The 18,927-nt window shown below is 40.6% G+C and overlaps 1 long non-coding RNA gene across 1 annotated transcript; it reads right to left on the bottom strand.

The window, feature by feature from the left end:
- Window positions 1–609: 609 nt before the first annotated feature.
- LOC142368926 (uncharacterized) lies at window positions 610–2,304 on the bottom strand. Its single transcript, XR_012767458.1, has 3 exons — window positions 2,221–2,304; window positions 1,772–1,961; window positions 610–1,440 (listed from the first exon to the last, which is right to left on the bottom strand). It is a non-coding gene; the product is annotated as an uncharacterized LOC142368926 (long non-coding RNA).
- Between the last annotated feature and the right edge of the window lie 16,623 nt (window positions 2,305–18,927).

Here is an 18,927-nt window from a genome sequence, read left to right as displayed (position 1 = left end):
ATTGAATCACAGTTTGTGCAACAGCTGAACTTTGAGTTGGTAGATGATTTTGCATGAAGGAAGAGCAGAAAGAGACTTTTGTAGGGGAGTGTGTGTCGGGGGGGGGTTGGGTTGGGTTGGTATGGGCTCGGAGCGGGAGGGGGGGCCCTTGCAATCTCCTTGCCCCGGGGCCCAGACCCACCTTAATCCGGGCCTGAGAGTCACCCGTGTTCTGTGATTGTACTGCGAGCCGGTCTCAGAGCCTCCGTGGAGTCATTACAATATCACATACAATATGAACACTGGAGCAGGCGGAGCAGAGCTCCGTTTGCCGGTCCGTCTGAAGTGAGGAGACGGAGCTGCGCTCCGGAGCGCTCCGTCCCAATTTAAACCCTGCCTTTGAGTGTTTTAGGCCCCTGCCTTGAAAATCTCATTCATTCATATGAACTGCTGTACAAAAAGTTCCATCATAATTGCCATCCCCGATATGGCTGCGTGGCACACCGTGAATAAAACATTTCTGCATGTGTGTGTGTGGCTTTTACAGAAGCAGAGAGCAGCCTTGCCTGCAAACATTTTGATATGTGACACGTTTAGCTTTTGGACAAAAGAAACAAAAATACATGCGAGCGAAAGCAGTTTTATTGGGTATTCAGCAGTATGACTACACAGTTACACTTTGCTGTTCTTACAAAAAGATGGAAGTTCAGAGCAGGTAGCACCTGAGCCCATTTGAGGCCTGTTGAACTACATCGACTACTACAATGTATTTGACAATATCCTGTATGAAGCAGAACAAATGGAAATGTTTTATTTGGATACAGTGTAATTGATTAAAGTAATAGTTCCCCTATAAAAGAATCATAAAGCATTGTTATTTTCCATGGCTGCAAAGCTTTTGCTGTAATAAAACAATCTCTCACAGTGGTTAATACATCAATCGTACATCCAGCCTTAATGTAATAACTGATATTTTGTCGTTCAGAGCACATGTTCATTTAACTGTGTTCATCAAACTAAATGCTGTTGGAATGTGTTGAGATATGTGAAGAAGTGAGTGTATTGTCGTCAAAGTAGAAAAGCTTTATTTATATGTGGAATTTAATTTTTTAGGCAAAAAAGAAGCTTGTCAGACGACTTGAATTTCAAGCCAATGGACGGCAGATCTCATTGCTGGTTGGTGGTTGGTTGGTACTTTTTTCATAATGAACAGGACGACATTGGTTCGCAACAATGTCACAAGCCACATACACATATTTTGTACCCGACACTACATTACTGACAGTGCAATCCTGTTTTTTAACTGTGACATCATACACCAGCATGCTTGAGGTACTGAAGCACAAGTTTCCAGACCAGCGCTTTCCTGACCCATTACAGATCTGCTCAACACGGTTCTGATCCGAACTCCTGATGAAGGACTGAAAAGGTCTGTCACAGAGACCCTTGTTCCTAATGTACCTGCAGATTGAGATCAATGTCCAGAGTTATTGGAAATGAAATATTTGTTTATAAAACATTTGTGTTTTTCCAAAGAAATATTGGCTGTAAAAAATGTGCATGAATGTTTACTAAATGTTTACTACAAAGTAAACTGTCAGAATTATTCTCTTTCAAATGTAATCTGTGCCAATATGAAGCTGTATACAGCTAATATACTGCACAATAATATAGACAGTAGGATATATCATCGGGTGAGGAAGTTCTAGTGAAATCATCATAATAATCATAAAAAAGAGATCCCATTTATTTTCCTGTGATCTGCACTTGGGAACTTTAGAGTTTAACTCACGTTTGCCATTCACTCTTTGATGCAATGTTGAAGGACCCCTGAAGGATGTGTTTGTGAACAAAGTTGTCGTAAGCATTGTTGCCACGTTTGGTCGTACATGGAATATTGCCGTAGGCTCCTACCCCTTCCGGGATCAGAACAAGGGCAGTAGTGAACATGACAGTGATCAGGATAGCCATGTTCATCTTGTCTGGAGTGAGAAGAAATATATGTAGGTCACAAAATAGCAATCAGCAAGGCAACATACACAGTTGAGCTACGGTTTCAGTTGTAACTGGGCTGTTTAGTTTGAACATCTTCCTTGTCCCATTATACATGTCAGAGAGTTGAATGGAGTCATAAACCATTAAAATATTAGAGCTTCTGTTGCTCATTAAATAGATAAAACACAGATTCCACCTTGTGATCAAACTGTTCATTTTTGTTAGCTGTGAATAGGTTATTCTCACCTGCTCAGATCAGTCTGTCTTTGGAAGATCAACGCTGGCGTTTGTCTGGAGGAGATGAATATCAGCTGAAGGTGAAGTCTCTGACACAGCCTGGAAATACTGCGTCCTTTATAAAGCTCTGCGTGTGAAAGAGAATCTCAACCTATCACCTCAACTCAGAGATGACAGCCAATCAAACCACTGTAAACTTCCCTCTCACCATACATGTTCAAGATCATTATCAAGACAGTGGCGCAATAGGCAAGTGTTTGACAAAAAATTCTTTATATGATTAAGAAATCAAACTGTTTGTCATTATGATTAAGAAATGTCAGCTTCAATGGAGGTCAAGTTGAGGTCTGGAAGACCTAAAATGTCCGAGAACTGTGTGCGGGATTGCATGAAAGGCAAATCCAAACCTATGATTGACTGTGAAAGGTCTTCAGGGATGTCTAACTGACTCTGGAAAGGTGGTTCACAGTTTTCTTTGCAGTCACCCCTGCAGAAATATCATGCATGGAGGTCTCCTCTGAAGGAAAGTTTTCCTGCATCTTCAGCGTAGAATTCAGCCTCCCAAAGTTTCAAAGTAACATCTTAACATCCATCCATCCATTTTCTATACCCGCTTAATCCAGTTCAGGTTTGCTGAGTCCTACCCCAGCTGTCATTGGGCGAGAGGTAGTGGACACCCTGGACAGCTTGGCAGTCCATCACAGGGCCACACAGACACACTCACTCGCTTAGAGTCACCAATTAACCTAACATGCATGTTTTTGGGTGGTGGGAGGAAGGCGGAGTACCCACACATGAGGACAACAGGCAAACTTCACACAGAAAGTTGCTCACCACCACACCACCTCGCCGACCCAACATCTTAAAACAAATCTTTAAAATTTTGCAAACACGTCTGTGGATTAAGAAAGCTTGGATGGACGTTTTTGGCCGCAATGAAGAAGGCTATGTTTCCAGAAAGAAGTGATGCAGAATTTCAGGAGAAGAGCAGCTTTCAAACCGAGAATGCGGATTGATCGTGATTGGAGCTTGTGTTGCATCCAGTGGCGTAGAGAGCATTTCACTGTTAGAGGGATGAATCAAACACCGCAGAAATATGGGAGCAAATTTCAAACAATCAGTCAGGAAAAAAAGATGGAAACTCGTTCTTTAGATTCAAATGTACATTTCAAAGAAATGCAGGGTTTTAGCCATTCATAGCCTTTGATAGGGGTGTCCAAACTTTCTTCAAGGTTTGCTTCAAATGTAACACTTTCAATGATCAGTTGCAGAACCAAACACAATAAAAACTTTTCTTCACACCATTACAGGTATAATGTTAACAGTATATTTGCAGGAATGTCAAAAACGGCAGTATATCCAGTTCCTCATCACATCTTTGATAAACAGGAACACCTTCAAAATCAACACTGTGTCTCTCTGCATAATCAAAACTGCTTCATCAGTTCCTCTTCATGTGCGCTGTTGAGAAAGAAGAGAGAGAGATGTCAAGTTAAAGTGTCACACCGCGGTGAGGTCAAGCGGGTTTTTAGTCTCGTCTCCATGTCATGTCTCGTCATTTCCTGTTTTATTTTGAAAGATTAACTCTCCTCTCGTTTCAGGTCACTTGCCCTTCCTCTGGTGTTCCAGTCTGATTGTCGCATGAATGATTCCACCTGTTCCCTGTTAACCCTGTGTGTATAAGAGTCTGCGTCTCCCCTTGTCTTGTGCCAGTGTGTCGTATCTGTTGTTCCAAACGTGCTTCACTCTCGCCTTTGATAAACCATAGTCCATGTACCAAGCCTTTGTTCTGATCAATTCCTCGCTATGAGAGTTTTTGTTTTTTGATAACTTTAATAAGATAGCCTTGTTTAAGCATAGTTTTATAGCGTTCTTGCTTTTTCCTCCAAGTGGAGTGATCTTTTGTTTGGATAAGATTTCATATTATAGTGCCTCCTATTTTACAGGAGAGGTTTTTTGTTTTCCTCCGCAGCCGGAGTGACTTTAAGTTAAATATCAAGTTTGATAATCTTTTTGTTTTCCTCCTTAGTGGAGTGATTATTGTTTTGATAAATTTTCATAGATATTCTTCTCTCATTTTAGGAGACGTATATATATTACAGTATTGATAACTTATTTAGTCTGTTTCGTTCTCTCTTGGAGAGTTATTGGAAACACCTGCTCCTCCAAATAAAGCTTGTGGATTAAACATCACCTGCTCCTGCGTCCTGCATTCCCTGGGTGTGACAGTAAGAAAGCAGAACTACAGGAATGTGTGGATATTCAGACCTCAAGAGATTTCAGCTGTAAGATAACTTTAAACTAGGTGAGACTTGAGATGAGGACGACTGCGCTCGAGTCCCCGGTCAGTTCCTGGTGGATGTGGTTCTTCACCCAGAGCCTCATTGTCTACATCCCCTCTGTGTTGGTTCTTTGGATCATACTGAAGGTTGAATGGGGCTGCACGGTGGTGTGGTGGTTAGCACCGTCGCCTCACAGCAAGAGGGTTTGAAGTCCTGGCTGTGGCCTTTCTGTGTGGAGTTTGCATGTTTTCCCTGTGGATGCGTGGGTTCTCTCCGGGTACTCCGGCTTCCTCCCACCGTCCAAAAACATGCATGTTAGGTTAACTGATGACTCTAAATTGTTCACAGGAGTGAGTGTGAGTGTGCATGGTTGTGTGTCTCGTTGGTCTCTGTGTGGCCCTGTGATTGACTGCCGACCTGTTCAGGGTGTACCCTGCCTCTGGCCCAATGACAGCTGGGATAGGCTGCAGTCCCCCCACGACTCTGAATTGGATTAAGCGGGTGTAGAAAATGGATGAATGGATGGTTGAATGAAAAATAGACACAGCTGAACTGATGTTCATAAAGCTGCTCATCTGCATGTTTTAAGATGATGCAGCATCAGAAAAGCAAAAATGTTCTATTACAACGCCTGCTGCATTTACCTTGTCAATGGGATGTTTTGTTCGACAGTAACTGTTGGGCTTAAAGCTCAGTAACAGTTGAGAAAACAAACAGATGTTTGTTATTTATGATATTTTAATTCAGATTGTGTCACGGGTTCTTATCTCTGGCGCAAGCTGTCTGCTGACCTAAGGTCTGACACAACCATGTCAAGATCAAACTTAAAACTTCTCTTTTCTCAAAAGGCATTGGCTAATCACTGAGCGTGTCTTGGTTGGTAGTCCATGTGTACTAATTTTGACATGTGCTGCTACTGGTTTGTGCTTTTGGGGTTGAGTTACTATAAAGTACTTTTGATGTACACTCGGGATATGATTAAGTAAATGAGATTCTATATATCTTCTGTTGACAGTGTTGCTTGTTTAACTTTTGTTTTCATAATTATTTTTTCTTTTACTGTAAAGTTCACTGAGTTTATATGCAATGAAATGTGCTATTTAATAAAATGCCATATTTTGAGATCCGATTTTTTTTGGCCCTATGCGACCTGTATCTGATCTTTTCATGACAGTCTGAACAGCACAGATCGGATTTTTTCAAATCCGATCCAGGCCACTTGGATATGTGGTCCTAATTCCGATACGTATCTGATCTTTTGCCATGCGACTGCAGTCTGAACGGCCAGGGCGCATTTATCCGACCTACGCGTCTGAAAAGCCGCTCACATCACAGTCCCACCACTCCTGGCTACGACGACGCACCCAAACGTGTCTTTGGATAGACGAAGCCACTGCCCCACAAAAGACCAGGGCCAAAAGCCTAGCTCTTTTTCTTTTTAATATCCTCTTTAAAATTATGCCGTGATTAATGTGCTGGCTCCGGCTGGACAACAACTTTAAAATCGATTGTAGATGGCCAAGTCCTCCACCCAGCCACAGCAGAAAGTCTCGTAAGATTCTAAAGATTTGTGACTTTTAAACTCCTGCAAGTGTAGTAACTTACACCAAAGACAAGATCATTTACTATGTCCATATATGTGCACGGAGGTAACTGGTCCAGGTCTCTGTGCCATTCTGCTGCAGGGAGCTCATAAGGATCAATATTTTGGATGTTTGAGAGCTTCTCCAAATACCGCTGCTTTGCGCTTGTAATAAGCTTGTCCCTGTAAGGTCCCTTTTCTTTCGCCTTATCTTTCTGAATTGCTTTGCTTTATTTCTTTTTTTTTATTGTATTTGTCTCTGTCCTGCCAAAATGATAAATGCGGGAAATTTAAAGATATCTGGAATATATTGGCGCGCCTCCGTTAAGTTCTGATGGCGTTGCCCCTGGCAACCAATAGCGTCTCCTGCCAACATGGCCGACCGGCTCATGTGACTCCTCATTCTCAATATGCATTCCTACTCTTACCATCCATGTTCACTTCCGCAAACACTGGGCATGCTCATGACGTATGACGTCATCGTACGCTCTTCTGCGCATGCGGGATAGTATGGGGCGGTAAGCCGTTCACACAGCAGGCCACATACAGGTCGCATTTAATTGCAATGTGAACGACCTCACAAAAAAATTCGATTTCACAAAAAAATCGGAATTGAGCATCAAGGCCTGCAGTCTGAACGTAGCCTAAGATGTGTTTTTATTTCATCCCAGTTGAGTTTAACTGTTGGATGAACAGATTTTTTTCTCTTTTTTTTTCTGGACTCAGAGTTATAGGCATCAGCTAAGCCAAAGTCCACAGTGCCAGTGTTCTCATCATAGTTTGTAGCACCATTGTTTTTCGAATGGAGAGATTAAATAAAGAGGGGGACTGAAGATACAGGAAAGGAGAGAGCTTGAAAAGATAGACAACAACAGCCAAAAAGTGGGTAACCAACTGCTGCATCTGTGGAGAGAAAAGAACGGCGGCCATACATAGGATCGTAAAGATCACCTGCAGAAAACATAAATGGGAAGAAACACACAACAAACAAACAGCAACAATATCACCAGCAGCAAGTATATGAGAAGGAAAATCACTTTAGAAGGAAGAGAGAAATAGCGCCAAGCGATGTGAGGTCTGACCTTTTCTGGAGGGACGATTTTGTGATGCAAATGTATTACTCTTTTGAACGCATATTGTTTAAAGAAGCAAGACGCTTTATTTTCGGGACCCTAGCAAACTAGCCGGACTACCTTCGTCAACACCAAAACTCGAATGGAACTCGGCTCACAGGACACAGCAGGGGGTAAGTCTATGTTCATAAATGATATTGCTAATATGGGATGTCATACAGCTTCATGTCAAAAGAGGCAAACTATCCCTTTAATGATTATTATTAAAACTACAAATCACATTGTAAGAGTGGGGTGAGCATGTGAGTGAGTGAATGAATGCTTGTGCATATGTGTGTGTTAATTATATGCCATAGGCTCCAAATGAATTGTGTATACTGATGGGGGCAGGGGGCCACAACCACACCCACTCCAGAGATCAGCAGCAGACAGGCAAGGCCCCCGGGCCCGGGCAACCAGTAAACCCCATGAGGTAAGGAAGAGAGAAACCAGACAGCCCATCACAAGAAAGCCATGCTCCAGCCGAGCGGACAGCAGAGGAAGGCCCCAGGTGGAGCCCCCACAGCCATGTAGTGAAGGAGTCAGGAAACCAGGGGCGGCAGGCCATGGCCCTGCTGGGCGCTGTCCACCTCGCCAAGTGTGGGACTAAAAGCCCCACATGCCCAGAAATGGATGAACAGACTGACATAGGTCAGTCATAATTAACAGGTGGTGAGTAGACAACATAAAAGCAGGTCGAGGGATCTCACTTATCAAAAATTTGGAGAGTGACACCCAAAGAAGATGAAGTTCTCCATGGCTTATTGTGCTTTTTGGTGTCTTAAGTTGAGCTATGGTTGTAGTTGTAACTGGGCTGTTTAGTTTGATCACAGTCCTTGTCCCATTATACATGTCAGAGAGTGGAATCAAGTTATCAACTTAAGTGATGTGATGCTGCAGTGCTGTGGTCTGTGTGAGATTCTGATGCTTCTATCACTTTCTCTGTGGGTGATTATTGTACATGCAGAGATGTTTGTCTTTAAGTTACTGGACATTCAACACACGCAGCTGCAGCAGCAAGAGTCTTTCCAGATTTTGCCAAATTTTTGTTCAACTTTGACTAGGGCTGGGCGAGTTAACTCGTTATTATCGCGTTAACTTGTTAATTATTTAACGCCGATAAATATTTTATTGTGCATTAACGCAGGTTTTATTATTGTAAAAGTCTGTTGCTCACAGGCTTTTATTTTGTAAAAGTTTGTTGCTGTCTGCTGCGGAACCGGAAAAGGAAATAATTGGCGGATCCTTTGATAGGGGTGTCCAAACTTTTTTTTTTTTTTTTTTAAATCGTCTAATCAACCAAAGATTTCGCGACCCCCCTGCAGTACCTCCACGGACCCCCTGGGGGTCGCGGACCCCCTGTTGAAGACCTCTGTTCTAGAAAGAAGTGATGCAGAATTTCAGGAAAAGAGCAGCTTTCAAACCGAGAATGCGGATTGATCGTGATTGGAGCTTGTGTTGCATCCAGTGGCGTAGAGAACATTTCACTGTTAGAGGGATGAATCAAACACCGCCGAAATATGGGAGCAAATTTCAAACAATCAGTCAGGAAAAAAAGATGGAAACTTGTTCTTTAGATTCAAATGTACATTTCAAAGAAATGCAGGGTTTTAGCCATTCATAGCCTTTGATAGGGGTGTCCAAACTTTCTTCAAGGTTTGCTTCAAATGTAACACTTTCAATGATCAGTTGCAGAACCAAACACAATAAAAACTTTTCTTTAATGAATGAATGAATGAATGAATTTATTTGACTATTATTTTGTAAAACATGGTACAGCAACTGAACCATAAATTAAAAGAAATAAATAGTCAGGGATAACACAAAAAAGCCCTACGGCTTATTTCCATTGTGGTCGCTGGATGGTAGGAAAACAAGGGCAAGTAGGGCAGCATTCTTACATACCTACATACATACATATTCATACCAACATTCATTCAAAACACATAGAAAAAGAAATACATTGAAATGGTTCTGAATACACCTGACACATAATATTGGCACTCAGTCTAGTATTGTTGTTGAAACCATTTTTTCAAGTTTCGCTTGAAACTGTCTAAACTACTTATTGCTTTGAGTGGGCCAGGTAACCTATTCCACAGTACAGAACCAACATAAGAAAAACACTCTTTGCCCATGTTTGTCTTAACTATGGGAGGGACTAAATCTGTTGTGCTCTCCCTAGTGGAGTAGTGATGAACTTCATTTACTTTACTAAAATAGTATTTAAAATACTTTGGAACCTTCCCATACACAATCCTGTGAACAATGCACAACTGAATCAAAGCCACTCTATCCTCCACCTTCAGCCATCCCACCTTATCAAAATGGGATGACTCAAGGTGGGTTGGAGATCCAAAACCAGTCTAATTAGTTTATTTTGTGATGTCTGTAGCCTGTGTTTCAAATTCACTGTCAAACTATTATACCATGAGCCACATGCATAGTCGTAGTATGGCTGAAATAAGGCTCCTGCCAAAATAGCCAAAGTTTTGTATCTAAAAATGTAGAAATTCTAGCCATAAAACGCACTCTATGGTTTATTTTAGTGATTGCCTTCTGTGCCTGACTTATGCCACTAAGATTACTAAATCTATAACACAGCCAAGGTAACTGACTGATTCCTTGGCTGCAATTTCAGAATCCCCTATTAAAACCTTAAAGGTTGAGGCTTTCTTTAATCTAATCTTTGAACCAAAAAGAATGGATTCTATTTTTCCTATATGCAATGATAATCTATTGTCAGACATCCATCTGCTGACATTAAGAAGCTCAGCACTAAGTGATTGCTCAATGATATTTTTATCCTTATGGGAAACTACCAGTGCAGAATCATCAGCATATAAAAACAAACTTGATAAACAGACAACTTTTAAATAATTAATATATAAAAGAAAAAGAAGAGGTCCTAAAACACTCCCTTGCATTACAGCATTACAGGTATAATGTTAACAGCATATTTGCAGGAATGTCATAAACGGAAGTATATCCAGTTCCTCATCACATCTTTGATAAACAGGAACACCTTCAAAATCAACACTGTGTCTCTCTGCATAATCAAAACTGCTTCATCAGTTCCTCTTCATGTGCGCTGTTGAGAAAGAAGAGAGAGAGATGTCAAGTTACAGTGTCACACCGCGGTGAGGTCAAGCGGGTTTTTTGTCTCGTCTCCATGTCATGTCTCGTCATTTCCTGTTTTATTTTGAAAGATTAACTCTCCTCTCGTTTCAGGTCACTTGCCCTTCCTCTCGTGTTCCTGTCTGATTGTCGCATGAATGATTCCACCTGTTCCCTGTTAACCCTGTGTGTATAAGAGTCTGCGTCTCCCCTTGTCTTGTGCCAGTGTGTCGTATCTGTTGTTCCCAACGTGCTTCACTCTCGCCTTTGATAAACCATAGTCCATGTACCAAGCCTTTGTTCTGATCAATTCCTCGCTAAGAGAGTTTTTGTTTTTTGATAACTTTTATAAGATAGTCTTGATAAAGTATAATTTAAGTTTTATAGCGTTCTTGCTTTTTCCTCCAAGTGGAGTGATCTTTTGTTTGGATAAGATTTCATATTATAGTGCCTCCTATTTTACAGGAGAGGTTTTTTGTTTTCCTCAGCAGCAGGAATGACTTTAAGTTAAAGATCAAGTTTGATAATCTTTTTGTTTTCCTCCTTAGTGGAGTGATTATTGTTTTGATAAATTTTCATAGATATTCTTCTCTCATTTTGGGAGACGTGTATATATATTATTGAAAACTTATTTAGTCTGTTTTGTTCTCTCTTGGAGAGTTATTGGAAACACCTGCTCCTCCAAATAAAGCTTGTGGATTAAACATCACCTGCTCCTGCGTCCTGCATTCCCTGGGTGTGACAGTAAGAAAGCAGAACTACAGGAATGTGTGGAAATTCAGACCTCAAGAGATCTCAGCTGTAAGATAACTTTAAACAAGGTGAGACTTGAGAAGAGGACGACTGCGCTCGAGTCCCTGGTCAGTTCCTGGTGGATGTGGTTCTTCACCCAGAGCCTCACTGTCTACAGCCCCTCTGTGTTGGTTCTTTGGATCATACTGAAGGTTGAATGGGGCTGCACGGTGGTGTGGTGGTTAGCACCGTCGCCTCACAGCAAGAGGGTTTGAAGTCCCGGCTGGGGCCTTTCTGTGTGGAGTTTGCATGTTTTCCCCGTGTATGCGTGGGTTCTCTCCGGGTACTCCGGCTTCCTCCCACCGTCCAAAAACATGCATGTTAGGTTAATTGATGACTCTAAATTGTCCTTAGGAGTGAGTGTGCGTTGTGTGTCTCGTTGGTCTCTGTGTGGCCCTGTGATGGACTGCCGACCTGTTCAGGGTGTACCCTGCCTCTGGCCCAATGACAGCTGGGATAGGCTGCAGTCCCCCCACAACTCTGAATTGGATCAAGCGGGTGTAGAAAATGGATGAATGGAAATGAATGTTCTATTACAACGCCTGCTGCATTTACCTTGTCAATGGGATGTTTTGTTCGACAGTAACTGTTGGGCTTAAAGCTCAGTAACAGTTGAGAAAACAAACAGATGTTTGTTATCTATGATATTTTAATTCAGATTGTGTCACGGGTTCTTATCTCTGGCACAAGCTGCCTGCTGACCTAAGGTCTGACACAACCATGTCAAGATCAAACTTAAAACTTCTCTTTTCTCAAAAGGCATTGGTTAATCACTGAGCGTGTCTTGGTTGGTACTCCATGTGTACTAATTTCGACATGTGCTGCTACTGGTTTGTGCTTTTGGGGTTGAGTTACTATGCAGTGCTTTTGATGTACACTCGGGATATGATTAAGTAAATGAGATTCTATATATCTTCTGTTGACAGTGTTGCTTGTTTAACTTTTGTTTTCATAATTATTTTTTCTTTTACTGTAAAGTTCACTGAGTTTATATGCAATGAAATGTGCTATATAATAAAATGCCATATTTTGAGATTGTAAAACAAAAGCTACACCACTGCTGGGACCAACTCTGAGGTGAATCTTTTGTTCCACGCCACCCCACGTTGAAAGCAACTTAAAATTCCATGGAGCTAAAAATGTGTTGCGCAAGTAATATTTTCTGAAAAATCTTCAAACTTTGCATCACATCCCAGCAAATGAATTGGACTTTGTGGATATTAGATGTGTTTTTATTTCATCCCAGCTGAGTTTAACTGTTGGATGAACAGATTTTTTTCTTTTTTTTTTTTCCTCGACTCAGAGTTACAGGCCTCAGCTAAGCCAAAGTCCACAGTGCCAGTGTTCTCATCATAGTTTGTAGCACCATTGTTTTTCGAAAGGAGAGATTAAATAAAGAGGGGGGCTGAAGATGCAGGAAAGGAGAGAGCTTGAAAAGATAGACAACAATAGCCAAAAAGTGGGTAACCAACTGCTGCATCTGTGGAGAGAAAAAAAAAGGCAATACATGGGATCGTTAAGATCACCTGCAGAAAACATAAATGGGAAGAAATACACAACAAACAAACAGCAACAATATCACCAGCAGCAAGTATATGAGAAGGGAAATCACTTTAGTTAATCACCTTAGAATGGAGAGAGAAATAGCGCCAAGCGATGTGAGGTCTGACTTTTTCTGGAGGGACGATTTTGTGATGCAAATGTATTACTCTTTTGAACGCATATTGTTTAAAGAAGCAAGACGCTTTATTTTCGGGACCCTAGCAAACCAGCCGGACTACCTTCGTCAACACCAAAACTCGGCTGGAACTCGGCTCACAGGACACAGCAGGGGGTAAGTCTATGTTCATAAATGATATTGCTAATATGGGATCTCATACAGCTTCATGTCAAAAGAGGCGAACTATCCCTTTAATGATTATTATTAAAGCTACAAATCACATTGTAAGAGTGGGGTGAGCATGTGAGTGAGTGAATGAATGCTTGTGCATATGTGTGTGTCAATTATATGCCATAGGCTCCAAATGAATTGTGTATACTGATGGGGGCAGGGGGCCACAACCACACCCACTCCAGAGATCAGCAGCAGACAGGCAAGGCCCCCGGGCCCGGGCAACCAGTAACCCCCATGAGGTAAGGAAGAGAGAAACCAGACAGCCCATCACAAGAAAGCCATGCTCCAGCTGAGCGGACAGCAGAGGAAGGCCCCAGGTGAAGCCCCCACAGCAGGGCCGGCCCAAGCCTTTATAGGGCCCTAAGCAAAATTTCATTAGGGGGCCCCCCATATCATCATCTCAGCATCAGATGTGTCATCATCCTATAGGCTACACAATGCGTGTAACATATCCACTTTCATTACCATAATGCTTCATGCATAATGCCTTATGCTTCATTGCTTAAAACATACCACTGTCATTCTGACTGGTTTTAATCTTACTTGTGGATTGAACTAAAACAAAAATGTACACTGGAGTGAACATGCGTGGCATATTAATTTTACCATTTGAAAGTAAAAATCAGCAGACAAGACACTGTATTTAAAAGTTTACCCGTTTAATTTCTTTTAAATTCACAACAAATGTGCAATTTCTCACAACTTAAATAAACCAAATGACATTGACATTGTCTTGTTGCATAATAATAGTTCAAATAAAAATAAATAAATAAATAAAATGCTTAAAACAAATAGATAAGATAATGTCACAAAATCAATCGAGTTGTACAACAGAACAGCATTTTAACAAGTGCAATGAACAATGCTTTTCTGAAAACTATGTGTAGCATATACGCTAGTAAAATATGTATTGTATTAATAACGTATGGCTGATATGTATACACAGGCTAGTATCAGAAGGTTAGATTCTACTCTAGGAGAGAGGAGACGGAGACTGGAGATGGGTTGCAAAATAAAAAGGTACCATGTATTGAGACAAAACAACATTAAACATTTAGAATAATTGCATAAATGAATGAAATGGCCATTCGGGATAGATAATCAGTTCACTAGACAAAACAAGATCCAACATATAATTGCGAATGAAATAATGGTGTAAATGTTCAACAACATGTGGCTGTGGCGTGAAACCACATGCCAAAAAGTCCAGCCTTTGCACAGCTCTGAATGAGCAAAACTGTTCATACAAGCCCCAAAATCAAGGGAAGGGTTCGTGAGGGAAGTGTGTGTTTGTGTGTTGGGGCTATAGAACAGAGTATAAGGTGTGAGAGGGGACAAGTTTGCTGCAAGAGCCTCCTACCAGCCCATGGAGGTAGGTGCAAGTCGGTTGAGCTCAGAGGCTAGTTCAGGTTTCTTTTAGCTCGCCATCAGGGACCTGGTCTGTATAATAGAAACAGGACCACTCAATACAAATTGTCTGTCTATATATAAATTACAATAATAAATAACTTGTAATCTTGTAAAGTTAGTCAATATGCAAGTCATAATGTAATAAATAATTTGTATAAATTACTATTGCACATAAGATTCTGCATTAAATTAAGACATTGACTAAATGCTTAATAAAATAATTTACATTCAATTAGAAAGTGCAGAGTGCTAATACACATTCAATACATTTAAAAGTTTGATAGCAGACGGCATCTAAAGTGCTAATGCTTGGAAACAGTCAATATGACACAATGTAAGGCTAAAAATGCCACGATGTACCTAGAAATAGTTAAACAGTATTAAATCGATGTATTGTCCAAATCAACATGATCGGGATTAAGTTTAGATCATAATAAGTATAAAACAAGTGTAGAAAGTTGGCATAAGTGTTAACAATGCTAACCAGACCCATTAAAACACAGGGAGCGGCTAATGCTAAACTAAGATGCAAACAAATGCAAAGCTTACCAATTCCACGCGTTTTGTTAAACCAACACTCCTATATAGCACTTTGGGACATGGTAGCTCGGCTCCTACGATTAGGTAATGCATAGTATAAGACAGGGGTCTTCAACGTTTTTCAGGCCAGGGACCCCCAAACTGATGGAGAGTTGGAGCAGGGACCCCCCTACTATTTATATGGCATACAATTGTGTTTTATATTTAACGGGGCCTAGTGCCGTGTATAAATATAGCTACTCTGTTATTGTACATTCAATACTAAGCTATTCAAATAATACACAGGTTAATATATTCATGTTTTTATTTTAAACATGTGCAAGGTACAGGGTGGCCGTGCCACTGCCATTTATAAACAAACATCTTGCATACAACACTGAGCTATTCAAATAATCCACAGATTTTAACTTTAAACATACATGTAGATGGGACAATGAATCCTCAAACCATCTGTGGATGGCACACGTTTGCACACAATTTGTGAGAAAAAACAGTTTTAAAAAAAAAAAAAAATTTTATTTATTTTTTTTTTTTAAATGTTAAAAATCGTCTAATCAACCAAAGATTTCGCGACCCCCCTGCAGTACCTCCGTGGACCCCCTGGGGGTCGCGGACCCCCTGTTGAAGACCTCTGGTATAAGAGATCAGTGCTCAATAAAGGCAAAGAACAAAGTAAAACAAGTTAATAGCCGTACCTGCAGCAAACCAGAGCCCGTCTACGGAGAGCCTCGCCACTCTCCGTAAGCCCCATTGTATGCAGTCCCACCAGAATTCCACTGGGGGTGATCGCGGGCGAGTCCAGAATGAATGGGGGTCTATGGGGCTAAACGGCTAAATATATTTATTTCACCTGCTTGTCGTTGAAACATCGCATATTTTATTCTAGATTCGGCAAGTTCAATATAGATTATAGGTCGAAAGTCGAATTAATGAGTATTTATGTCCTTTCAATTTCTTTCAGTTTGGGTCGTTGTTGGCCATAAAACGCTAGCATTCTGCTAATGAATGCTGATTGGTCAGTGACGGACATGCAACTGATTACGACCAGAGACCCCGCTTGATGGCAGCTGAAGCCAAAGCAGTGGATGTCCAGAATGGAATATGAAACAGAATCTTAAGGAGGACCTTCCTGCTATTAATATTTAAGTTAATATTTGTGTATAGTAACTTATTTCTTCCTGCGGGCACTTTTGTTTTCAGATCGTTATATATGTATTGTGAAAGTACATGGGTATAAATGGAATTTGAGTCTCTTATTCGTGTGTTCAACGTGTCAATATACATGGTTTAGTATTACGACCTTAAAAAGTACAGTAAATGTCCCGCTCAATAATATTAAACAATCGTTTTTATTCCGCCATTCCTTCACGGCCTGAATTCTGCAGCTTGACTGTAAATTGCAGTGGCAGTAGGGGGGGTTTAGTAGATAGATTAGGGGGTTAGTTAGGTTTGTTAGATTAGGTTAGGTAAAATAGGTTATTTTAGGACATTGATAAATATATGTTTAACAACAAGGGCCTACTTTTGGAATCTTTACTTAAGTTTGTGTTATTATTTTGCATACTACATGCAACAACGACGAGAACTAACAGGAGAGATCATATTTCTCCAGTTTTAGCTTCTCTTCATTGGCTCCCTGTTAAATTCAGAATAGAATTTAAGATTCTTCTCCTTACATATAAAGCTCTTAACGACCGAGCTCCATCATATCTTAAAGGTCTCATTGTAAGATATTTTCCTAACAGAGCACTTTGTTCCCAAACTGCAGGTTTACTTGAGGTTCCCAGGGTTTCTAAAAGTAGAATGGGAGGCAGAGCCTTCAGTTATCAGGCCCCTCTATTGTGGAATAAGCTGCCAGTAAATGTCCGGGAAGCAGACACCCTTTCCACTTTTAAGACCATGCTTAAAACTTTCCTTTTTGATAAAGCTTATAGTTAGGGATGGCTTAGGTGACCCTGAAACATCCCATAGTTAAGCTGCTATAGGCCTAGACTGCTGGGGGGCCTCATCTGTCACACCTTTCCTCACTTTACTCTCTTTATGTATATGTGATATTATTATGGTCATTAACTCGTGTTTCCCTGTTCCAACAGATATCCTTTGAATGGTGTTACAGTGCCGCCGTCGCGGTGCCCCCCCCCCCCCCTTTTCTGTCTTCTCAAACCCCAGCTGGTCGAGGCGGATGGCCACCCTTCCTGAGTCTGGTTCTGCCAGAGGTTTCTTCCTGTTAAAAGGGAGTCGTTTCTCTCCAGTCGCCTCAGGCACGCCGCTCAGGCCGGGAGATTGGACCGAAAAACAAAAAGTTTTCAGTGCAATCTGTTGGTTTTCTTAGCTAGGAAATTGTTTTTGAATTGGCTCTATATGAACGAATTGGATTATTTTATGAATTATGATTATTATTAATTAATTGAATTCCAATTGGCTTGAATTGGACTTACTATCTAAGTGCCTTGAGATGACATTTGTTGTATTTGGTGCTATATAAATAAAAATGAATTGAATTGAATTGAACAAGTGTTACTTATTTAGTCAATTTATTCATTAGTCCTTTGTTTTATTAAGAAAACCAAACTCACTGAACGTGTCCATGCATTCAAACTGAGCTCTGTTGGTATAAACTTTGTCTAAACTTTGTTTTAATTTTCGCTATTGCCACCGTAAGTTGGCTAGGGCAGAGCTATGGAAAGAAGTATCTATATATAGCTCTGGGCTAGGGTACATAGCGACCGTGCTGAATGTGTGATATTCTGATGCTTCTATCACTTTCTCTGTGGGTGATTATTGTACATGCAGAGATGTTTGTCTTTAAGTTACTGGATATTCAACACACGCAGCTGCAGCAGCAAGAGTCTTTCCAGATTTTGCCAAATTTTTGTTCAACTTTGACTAGGGCTGGACGATTTAACTCGTTATTATCGCCTTAACTTGTTAATTATTTAACCCCGATAAATATTTTATTGTGCATTAACGCAGGTTTTATTATTGTAAAAGTCTGTTGCTCACAGGCTTTTATTTTGTAAAAGTCTGTTGCTGTCTGCTGCGGGACCGGAAAAGAAAATAATTAGCGGATCCATCAAACATGGAGAAGGGTACGGAACTTTTACTCGACATTTTCATTTTAAAGTTCTTCCAGACGACAGAGTCGACAGAACCAAAGTCATGTTTAAACGCTGCCAATATGCCGCCCATTGATTGGATGCGAGACTCCGGTTCTTTTCACAGATGTTTATTAATGCCACATCAACACCGTAGAATTAAATGTTCAAGTAAACAAAGTAAAAGACAACATTAGTTGTTGTAATCATTAAAGAAACAGCATTCTTATCATTGTCGCTGGTACCAATAAATAATCAAAGTAATACTGGCCACTTTAGCCTGCTTCTCAACCAACGGCAGAGTCATTCCCCAGAGGCAATCTTCACGATCAAAACTAGGATTCTTTAACTTCCACTTCTCCTGTGCATCAGATTCACACAGTTTCAGCAAACACCACGAAGCATAGAGTAATAAAATAAAAATAAACTAGCAGGTAACATCACCGCTACAGGTGCTCCTCGGTCTCTGTGTGAAGCTCACGGAGCTAACCGGCGCTACTTCCTGTTTTACTTGTTTTAACATAAAAGCACGTATTTCAAAATAAATATAAAAAAAACTCCTGCATTTACAGCCAAGTTGAATTGTCTTATCACCGTAGTAGTTCCAGTCTAAAATATCACTTAAAGGCAAAACACACAATTGATACCAGCAAGTCATTCAAGGAAACAGACAGTGGAGCGAGGCTTCTACATAAAAACTACATAAAAATGCTGATGTTAAAAGTGTGTTTGCACAACAAATGTTATGGCACTTTCATTGATATGGCAGCACATTTAAAATAAAACTAAATGCTAAAGGCTATACACTACTTTTGAATAAATTTTTGGATTTTGCGTACAAACGCGATTAATCGTGATTAGCTAATCAGGGAAATCGTGATTAATTAGATTA

This window comes from Odontesthes bonariensis, chromosome 19, assembly GCF_027942865.1.
Source record: "Odontesthes bonariensis isolate fOdoBon6 chromosome 19, fOdoBon6.hap1, whole genome shotgun sequence".
In the NCBI taxonomy this organism is placed as follows: Eukaryota; Metazoa; Chordata; class Actinopteri; order Atheriniformes; family Atherinopsidae; genus Odontesthes; species Odontesthes bonariensis.
Note: the sequence above shows the minus strand (reverse complement) of the source record. Positions and strands in the feature narration are given on the sequence as shown.